Consider the following 10,115-nt stretch of genomic DNA (forward strand, 5'->3'; position numbering starts at 1 on the left):
ATTTTTGCTGGACATCAGAACATCATGGTAGGACTGATCTTAACCATCTTTGGGGTATATGTAATCCCAGCAGGGAAATAACAATTCCAGGACAGGATTGGCTTAACCTATTTTAAATGTCTTCTTTAGGATGGAGCAATGCACCCCTACGGGTACTTATATCCCTTTACTGGTTACAATGGGAGCTGGGGTGATAGCTCATATGTGCACCACAGTTGTCTGCATATATTCATGAGAATGCTTAATCCTTAATCTCTTCACCAACACCAAGGCTACAATTTCCCTCTTGTCTCTTTATCCCAGCTAAAATGGAGTTGCTCCATGCTATCCCCTATGTCATCACTCCTGCTTAATACAGGTCCCCACATCTGTGCTGGATCAGTCAGATCAGGGAATGGATGCAGCTGCAAACTAGCTTGTCAAGTAAAGAAACGAAGGGCTGCTTTGAGAGAAATCTGTTCCCTGATTCCATACCCTACACAGACACCAGGATGTGCTGGAAGGGGTTGGGAACTACATTGTGAGATGGGGTGGAAAGCTGTACCATGTCTTAGTACATGGCCTGCATTTAGGTCAGGTTAAAGCAGTTACTATGCAGAGACCTAAGGATAGCAAAGCACAGATTCATGATTTTAAAGACCCAGCTATACATGTATCTGCTAGAACAGTGGTAGATTCTGTCCTGGAATCCATGGATGTATGCAATGACCACTGGCATTCCCAGCAGCAGTTTTCTGCATCTCCCCCAGTGGGATCAATACCAACCCTTCCACAGCTGTAGATCTGTTTACCTGCATTATCTCTACTGTAGCTCATCACATAAAGGTCTGAAAAGAGTCCTGAGGTTCAAGTCTTGGCTTGTGCACAACAAATGCAACAGGAAGAAACCACGTGAACTCAGCAGAGTCCAAACAGCCTTGTGTGTAGGCTATATATAGGAGAACAGGTCCTGTTACAGGTACATGCAGTGTGCTCTAAGCATGGCATCACAAGATGTCCCAGGGACTTTTAAAGGGAAATAGCTGCTCCATGCCTGCCATTGGCTCCCAGAAAGTCTCCAAGACTCATTTCCACATAGTTTTACCTGGGTCCTCTGTGTCTGCAAGTGATGGGGAAGGGTTTATGTGGAGAGCATCACCTATGTTTTGAAACGGAGTTCTTCCATGAAGTTTTGGGAGGCTCTTTAGTTGTGTGGAGTCTGGTATTACACCAGTCCCATCAGAGACTGTTGTCCTGCCTTTCCTCACTCTGTACCCTCACTGCCTTTGTGAGATGCTGCAGATGGGCTGGCTGACTTTGGAAAGAAGGAAAATTAAATGACTATGCAAATTCCCTGCCTTTTCCTCCTTCTTCTTTGATCCACATCCTCGTAAAAGGAAAGTGTGGGAAGTGTTGAGTGGAACCCAGTGGGGTTCTGAACTTCCTCCTTTGTGAACAGTCTGGTTTGATCTCCATTGAAATAATGGGTGACATGGGCACCCAAAATGAACATAACTGAAAGGAGTTATTTAGATCCCTGTTCCCTATTGGGATATGAGGAGTCCACCACTGCTGGTTGTGAGTGCTGCTCTTGAAATTGGCAGGAAGACCCTGAGATGTGTTGAGTTATGCTGAAGTGCAGGTCTCCACCAGCTATACGAACAGCTTTTTGCAGGGTCAGGACCTGCCTTTTTGGCTCGGAGATGCCTTTCAGGGGGTAAAGGAAAGTTCATCCCCTTCAGCTGTAACTCTTGGTTCCTTTCCCTCTTGGTGATGCTGATCCTCAGATTATGAACTTTTTTTGCATGCACAGTTTTGCCTCAAAAAGGGGAGAGAGCTGGAAAGATTCCCTCTGACCTCTGGAAAATGAGTTTGATGACATTAGGAAAGCAGCATCTCAAGTCCAGAACAACTTCCCCTCCCCCCAGTTGGCCCTCATTCAGCAAACTGCTATCTTTGCTGCATCATTCATGCATCCATTTTCATTCAATGGAACACAAATCATAAATCCCACTAAAAGCATCTGTCCTCAACACTGTTCTTCCGCTAACTTACGAGCCGAACCTCATTCCTTCCTCTCTCCTTAATCACATTTGATTAAGGATATTAAGGAGTTTATTACTTCCTAATATCATCTGGGAATGATTTCCATATGTTGTATCATTCTCTGGAGTGGGCAAAACTCCCTGTGCCAGCGAAACAGGCTGCAACATGGCTGTATCCCAATTACACTGCATTTAATGTTTTACTGGAGGAGAGGTTGCAGGTGGCCCTTTATAGAAAGATGCATTTCATCCTTAGTTTTCAGATAACTTATAGTATCGTTTCCACTGGGAAATTAAGCAGACACTCTTCATATCCATTGCAGCTGCTTCTAGTGTTAAATTAAACTGCTGCTATTACAGCGAGAGGTTGCTGGAGCTGAGTTATGTTGTTCCTTAATTGTTTATGGCTGTGGATGCAAGCCAAGTAGCAGTCCTGTAGTAGCAAACGCTGGAGATAGGACCTGGAAAACAGATGTTTGGGCCAAAGCCAAGGTGGTTTCAGGAAAGACAGTAAGAGAGAAGCAGGAAACCAGTTATCTGTCTGATTTATTGGGCAGGGTGAAGGAATTCACCCCAGGGCAACGTGCTCACTGGTGTAACAGTAAACTGATTTTAGCCAGCCATGCCTTTGCATGGGCAAGGTCTATTTGCTAGTGCTAACACTAGATGTGCCAAACCTACATGCTTTGTGGATGGGTAGAAAACAGTCTTTTGGATCTCATACAGTGCAGGAGATTTTTGGAAGTTTAATGGCCTGAGGAATCTGATCAAAACCAGATCTCTACAGTGAATACTGTGAGTACAGTGAGTACTGAGTAAACAGATCATCCTCAGGCATTCTCCTTTGCTCTAAAGGAGAGAAATGGGTTCATCACATGCTAACACAGGGTCTAAAATGGGTCTAGCTCATGATCTGAGGATGCCAGTCTCTGTTCCTCTCTTGGGAGACCAGGAAACATGGATGCTGTAGACACCTAAGGTGAGGTGAGGTCTGTCTTACCCATATTATCACAGAATCACAGGCTTATTGCGCTTGGAAGGAACCTCTGAAGTTCATCTTGTGCAACTCTTCTGCTCAAGCAGGTCCATATAGAGCTGGTTGCCCAGGACTATGTCCAGACAGCTTTTGGCTCTACAACCTCTCTGGGAAACCTCTTTCATGAAGTACTTGATTGCACAGAGCTAAAATGAAGTAGTGCACTGGAGAGGAAGGAGAGGGTATCCAGCATTAAAGACTAAGAAAAGTTTTAAATGTCACTGTTTAGGGGAGTGATGCATGGACCTGAAGATCTGTGATCCACAGATCTGAAGATCAAGGTATCTTGTCACACATCCAACCAGTGATTTTTGGAGCAGTGATTTAGCAGCACAAGATGTTTTCACAGTTTTATCTGTGTTGTAACTACATTGATCACACTGAAATGAAGATTTCCAACCCTAACCATTCTATGCCTCTATGAATGTCAGGCAGAAGCTTTTAGCCTAATCTTGTTTCTTTAGTACTTGGGCCAATAGTGTTCCTACATTTTAGTGCTGAGGAATCATCAAAAAACCTGTCGCTTCTTTTAGCAACACTCATGTTTTTAGATTTCCAAGATATTGATTAGTAATTCTGAGTTTTCAAAGGTGAGTTTTGAAAGTCCTGGTGCTGGAGTGCTTACAGATCTCCCTGCACTTCCTCCTGCTCCCATCCATGGAACAATAGGCCCTTTAAAGCCAAGAGTGTGGGAATTGAGGATTTGGAAGAGAATACACAATCTTCCCTTGCCCAGCAGTTACCAGAAGTATTGGTGGAGTATGGCAGAGGCAGAGAGAATACATCTCCATTCATACAAAGAGGCATGATGCAGATGTTGTAACTGTTGGTCTTAGTCTTTGGCTCTAGTTAGCTTTCCATACATGCTACATGGTGCAGACTGAACATGCAACTTGGATTTCCCTTCTGCTGAAGAGACCCTTTGATTTGCTTTTCCTTTTGTCTTTAGACTAATGACTTGAAACAAAGGAAATGGCTAAATAATTGCATTAAACAGGGGGGAAATATCTATACATATCTTTGTTCCTGTTAAAGAGATTTTTTTACTTAACTTGATCAGGTGTCTCTGCTTCTAGCACTTTCTGTGCCTTGGACCACTCACAAACCATTCACTGCACTATTGTGCAGTGCCACACGTTTTCCCCATGAGAATAACCAACCATTGGAATAATCTCCCCAGGGAAGTAGTGGATTCCCCAATGCTGGACACTAGTAAGATTCAGCTGGACAGGGGGCTGGGATATCTAATCTAGGTCATGCTTTGCCTAAAAAGGTTGGACCAGATGATCCTTGAAGTCCCTTCCAACCTGGGATTCTATGATTCTAAAGGGCTTTCTAGGGCAAGTTCATGAGGCACTTGGCTAATGTATTTCTGAAACATCCCTCGGGGAGATGCTGCCCTCATCCAGAGGGGAACAGAATTATCCTGATCTCCTGCATCCAACCCTGGTGGTGCTTTGTCTTCCCCTATAGCTTCTGTAAAATTCCAGAGTACTGATGTTGAGGGCAGTGCCACATACAGAGGTCCTTGGACGGTCTTCGGAGGAGGTCTGCTAGCTGTTGGTGGCCCATGATCTGTGCATTCCAAGGGATACACACTAGACATGAGCCACATGTCTTTCTGTCTTATCCTCTCTTCCCCAGAAACTATATGGGCTGCTTCTCTTTTAAGCACAGCATCCAATAGGGTTTATGTGTCTTTGTTCTTTTCCTGAAAAGGCAGTTTTTAGCAAACCTACCTCGGAGCTGCAATGGGAAGGAGAGTTTTCCTATGCTGTCCATTGTATAGATTGGCTTTATTTAGGGCAACAAATTTAGGGAAACCTCCTGGGAAGCCTCCATTGCTGAAATCTCTATCAAAGAATAGCCTATGACCCATCTGTTTGCCAAAGTGTCAGGAAGTGCTGCAGTGTCAGTACCTGTGAATGTTAGGGCCAGAAAAGTTGGTGTTTCAGTCCCTGTGCTAACTGTAGCTGTTTGTCTTCATCTTATACAACAGGAAGAAGAACTCATCATATCCAGGACAAAAGCAAAACAAGAACCTGCTGTGACCTGGCCACACAATAGCAGAAAGTTGTACTTTTACAGCCGCCCTAGACTTTTGCACAGGGAGCTGATGGAAACTCATCACTCCACACTGCTGGGTAGGAGACAAGACACTCAAGCAAAGGTCTGCACCTTGGTTTCTCAAGTTTTCCTCTCTCTTTGATGGTCTTGCCTCCTGTCTCCTTGAACAGAGTGTCCAAGCTTTAAAGTCAGCCCAGCCAGAGGAACAGTTATCCTCATTCTTTCAGCTGAGAAAATCCTTTCCATGTTGTCCACCACTGTGATGAAAAGAGAAGCCCCTCTTGCCAGAGACTGAATTTGTCTGTCACAAAACCACCATTTTCAGGTAAGAAAATGCCATTCCCAGCAAAGAATCTGGATCTTCTTCTGTGTGAGGCTGGAGAAGCTGCTCTTGGGATAGAGCATTTTATGTGTAAGAAGAAGAGACCTGGGCTGTGCCCTACACCACAGGTCATTCAATGGTTTTCTGTCGTATTTGAACAATGCATTGTTGTCAATGTATTTGACAGCTGGTGATAGGACTTTTAACTTTGGTGGTCCAAGGCATAGACATCTGCAGCTGAGTTCAAAGTTCCTGTTTGCTTCCCATTGGCTAAAAGGGGAGCCAGGAACAACAAGCCCAGAAGTTCACACTAAAGTTGGGTGGTAAATCCCAGTCCTTGTGCTCAGATGGTGCAATGATGGGCACCAGCTACAGCAGTTAATAACTTCTGTCTTCACTGAATCTTTTGTCTGAAAGCTCTGAAAGAGCCTACAGAGAACACCAACCCAAAGGCTTTTTGTGTTTCTTGGCATCTTCATTTCATATGTTCCTGTTTCCAGCTGCTTAAAACTATCCTAAGATCCCTTTTTGCTCCACTCTCCACACAGTGGACTTCATATGAGCTGAATTTTCTCTTTATAGCTTCACTTATGAATATGGGTCAGCACCCAGGCAGTTGAATGCCCGGGATCATTTTCCTGCTGTGTATAAATAGTACAGAGTTATTTCACAGTTTCATGTTCAGCTTGCAGGCTTCCAGCTGCCTTGTATTCCCGAAACCCTTTCTATTCTCATCGCATTTGGGTTCTTGAGCTCATGATTCAACATCGATTACAGCAGGGGTTATCCCAGCTAAGAAAGTCCTGATTTGGCTTCTGTGTATTGTCATTCCTGATGACTGGTGTCAAGTCACCAGTACTCAAAGCTGCTGTTGTAGGTCTTTCCAGCCCTGCAATGAGTTCAGCTGCACAGTTAAGCTGAGTTACGCTACTTTACACACATTAAGCAGCACCCGGTCAGTCCATCATCTTGCTAGACAGTGGAGGAAGTCAGAGAGTCTCCAGTTGGATGGATAACTAAGGGCTGGCTTATTCCTGTCCGACGGAGATAAGAGGCTGGTTAAAACCAAGGGAATTTTTAGGCTCTTCCCAACTGTCTCCTGTCTTTTGTTTGACACAGGACTTGTCATGTCTCCCTTTCTGCGCATTGGTTTATCCAACTATGACAGTGGCCCTTACCTGCCATCCCAGGGGGAGGTGATTAACCCTTACTGTGCTGTGATGGTGAAAGAAGCTGTGGAATCAGGTAAGTGGGGAAGAGTTAAATATGCATGTGAGCTTTTATAAGACATGTGTGTGCCTTACTGTGTAATTTCTAGTGTGTATAAAGCGCATTGGTCTTTATAATGGTTTGTGAAGTGTTTTTCATGTAGCAGCACAGTGCAAGCTTGGGTTTGTCACATCCTGCGAGACAATCTGATTTTAAGATGATGCCCAACAAATCTATGTCTTCAATTTGAGGTTATTATGAACTGAATTACAGGTCCCAGCATGTGACACAGCAGATGAGCTGAGTATTCAGTTTCACTTTTCTATGAGCAGTTGCTGGTCTGTTAGTGGGACTCCTGACAGATTAAATCCATGTGTCCTAGAAATATCCTGGGAGGGCTGTCTTTGTTTATCACAGGTTTTTAGGAACTGACAGCAAATTCCATCATTTAAAACATAATAGCTCTCAAACAGCTGCAGTCTTTGCAGAAAGAGTTAATTTCCCTGCATAATTGCTGTTTAATGTAATGTGTACATATTGTACATATACATGCATACATATACATATATAATATGTACAGTACTATGTAAATGTTTGAAAATGAAACCTCCTGCTAAGCTGTTTTCTGTGTCTGGATACATGGATTGTTCCTTTTCCTGAGTGAACACCACTGATGAGTCCTCATTAGGAAAACGTTTCTTATACGTCTCATGCATGAAGATAGAGCCAGCGAGAAGATGAAAAGTTCTTCAGTTCTGCTTTTCAACAGTCATGAAGATCAACTTCAGTGTTAGGGAATTCCTCATATTGGCTGTTATTTATCTTCAATCTTTGATAAATTCCTAACTTGACTGCTGTGATTTGTTATAAGATTAAATCAACCCAGAAACACCTTTTATACCTTGAGGACCCCCATGGCTCTAATCTCCAGAGGATGTTAAAGTAGTTTAAAAGAAGAAATTTTAGACTTTTAAAATAATTCAGTATTTCACTGGGGTATTTTGTCTGTATTTGTTTGAGGTTTAAGAGTTGGCATTTATCACATTGAACTTTAGCTTGGCTTAAATGATACTTTAAGTGATTATGGAAGATGTGGTGACTGGTAAATTGAAAAGGAAAGGAAATACTGTGTGACAAGATAGACCTTAGATCCCACTTTTTACTGAGAATATGTCCTATTTCAGCTCTGTGCAGGGCTTGGCTTTAGTGAGTCCTTTGAAAGCCATGACTCAAATTGAAGTCTCTGTCAGTTCAAAAGTGAATGAAATCAATTTGGTTTAGAGCAGACCTATATTTATTTGTCTTGCACAGAGCCAAAAGCATTTCCTGGCATCTAACAAACCCAAGAGTACCGACTAAGTGATACAATTATTTTTATTCCTGTGATGATGATGATAGTAGTAGTAGGAATAATAATAGTAAAAATGATAATAATAATACCTCTACCAACAAGAAATAAAGAAGTGTATTTGGGGGAACTTTTCTCCATTAACGTGGACTGAATATAAGAAAAACTACATCCTGCTATTAGAAGATTTCTGTTTGCTGGGGTGTAATTGCATTCTTCTAGTGATAGCTCAGGGCATGGTGGGACAGTCAGAGGCACTCTTCATGTCAGTGACAGTAGCAGAAACCTTTGGAGACTAATTCACCTCAGACTCCCCTCTTAGGGTGGGTTGAACTACCCCTGGGAGGTGTTAATCTGCTGCTGGTGAAGGGTGTTTTAAGTTGTAGGTGGTTAAATTTACCTTTAAAGTGACTAAGACAAGATGAGACCATGGTGGGACTCATCTCCCATATAATTCCAGTATTCTGCAAGGATGGAATATCTAAGCAAGTCAGCTGTCTTTGTACATAGCCGTGGGGAACAAACAGGGATTTCCATGGTGGGATTCATCTCATCTCAAGCAAGACATCCATAATGGATCTGATGAATCACACCATAGAAAATCCCCGTGCCCAAAGGCAGTTTAGGTAGTCCACTCAGGTCTGACTTTCAGTGAGATAAGCTGACTCTAAATGCCAGAAATGCTCTGAACATGACCATCCCAAGGAGCCATCATGCTCAAACAGGCTTAGAGAAGGCAAAAAGCAATGAAGGTCTCAGGACAAACAGTAGCAGAATGTATTTTGAATAGCTGCATCCCTGCTTTGTGACATTTTTGATTATGGTTTGCTCTCCAGCACCTTCATATCACAAAGCACTTGCTACTCAATGGCATTGGGATTAAACCAGAAGAAGTTATATTGGCTAAAGCGGCATGTCCAAGGGGTAGGAATGGAGCAGCTCCCAGTCTTGTGCTCTGACACATGGCCACTAAGGTTTCTTCAGGGCAGATGATTGCTATACAGCAGAGAGTGCAGAATGAAGGGCAGGATGTGCCCAAACCCAGAGCTGAAACCAGGATAGATCCAGTCCCAAATGCCTGCAAGCACTGTGCTGGAACTGGTTTGGTAGATGAGTCTCCTCTCACTTTTGCAGTGTCCTGTTATGGGTCAGATATAGACCATGATTAGCATCAGCTAAACATGAGAGGGAGTTGGTTTGGTTGCTTGTTTTTTGCAAAGAGACCACTGGGAAGTGATAAATGTGTTTGATTCCCAAAAAAAGGGAGTTTGACTTTGGGTTGATGCCGAAGGCCATCCTTTGTTCACCAGCCATGATGAATAAGTCAGTGGGACAGAGGTTCCCAGGGGTCTGGGAGTAACGCACTTCATCTATGGACACAGGGCTGTCACAACAAGACCACCCTAAAGAATTTCAGAAGCTCAGGAATATCTTGGTCAGATTTGGGGATTTTTTTTCCTCTTGCTTGTTTTGTAAAAGGGACCTTGGTATTTTATGATATAATCTTTAAAAACCAGAAAAATCCCACTTTAGGAGTGTTACAGCAACTTATTACTGGTGACAAAACATTCTAGAGATCATAGCACCCCTCAATATAAAAGAATCTGCCCTTTAAGAATAGCTTCTGCCTTCACAAGCCACGAAGACCGGTGCCATTTTACCACCTGTCTTGGTGACATTTGCTTCATGAAAGCTCTTGCTCCATGTTGAAACTCCACAAGGAAAAGTGCTCCCAGCTCCAGCGAAAGCTGCTGCCTGGGAAAGGCAGATGCTATTTTAACTTTCAGGAACCCAGGGTTGGATTAATCCTGGGCGGAATTCCACAGACGTCAGCGGGAATGCACCGGGGTGACTGTCTGATCCCTTACATCGACTGCTTCGTTCACATTCCAGGGTTGTTTATTTAAAGCCTGATGTTTTGGAGTGTGATGCAAACAAAAGTACTTGTTTTGCAAGTGCTGTTGTTTGACATCTGTGGAGTTTCACTGATGTAGCAAAGAAATAATGGTCCTTACTGAGAGTCCTGTTCTCTATGGTGCTGGTGAGTTTATGTCTCATTTTTATGTCTGAGTTTGGTTTTATTGGAAGAGTGTGGTTTATATATATATA

General features: G+C 43.1%; 1 long non-coding RNA gene across 1 annotated transcript; it reads left to right on the forward strand.

Moving 5' to 3' along the window:
• The first annotated feature begins 5,144 nt into the window (after positions 1 to 5,144).
• On the forward strand, positions 5,145 to 7,501 carry LOC104409147. The gene is made up of 3 exons (XR_719935.1): positions 5,145 to 5,452; positions 6,569 to 6,694; positions 7,428 to 7,501. It is a non-coding gene; the product is annotated as an uncharacterized LOC104409147 (long non-coding RNA).
• The last annotated feature ends 2,614 nt before the right edge of the window (positions 7,502 to 10,115 follow it).

Source organism: Nestor notabilis, unplaced genomic scaffold (genome assembly GCF_000696875.1).
Source record: "Nestor notabilis isolate BGI_N333 unplaced genomic scaffold, ASM69687v1 scaffold10680, whole genome shotgun sequence".
Lineage (NCBI taxonomy): Eukaryota > Metazoa > Chordata > Aves > Psittaciformes > Psittacidae > Nestor > Nestor notabilis.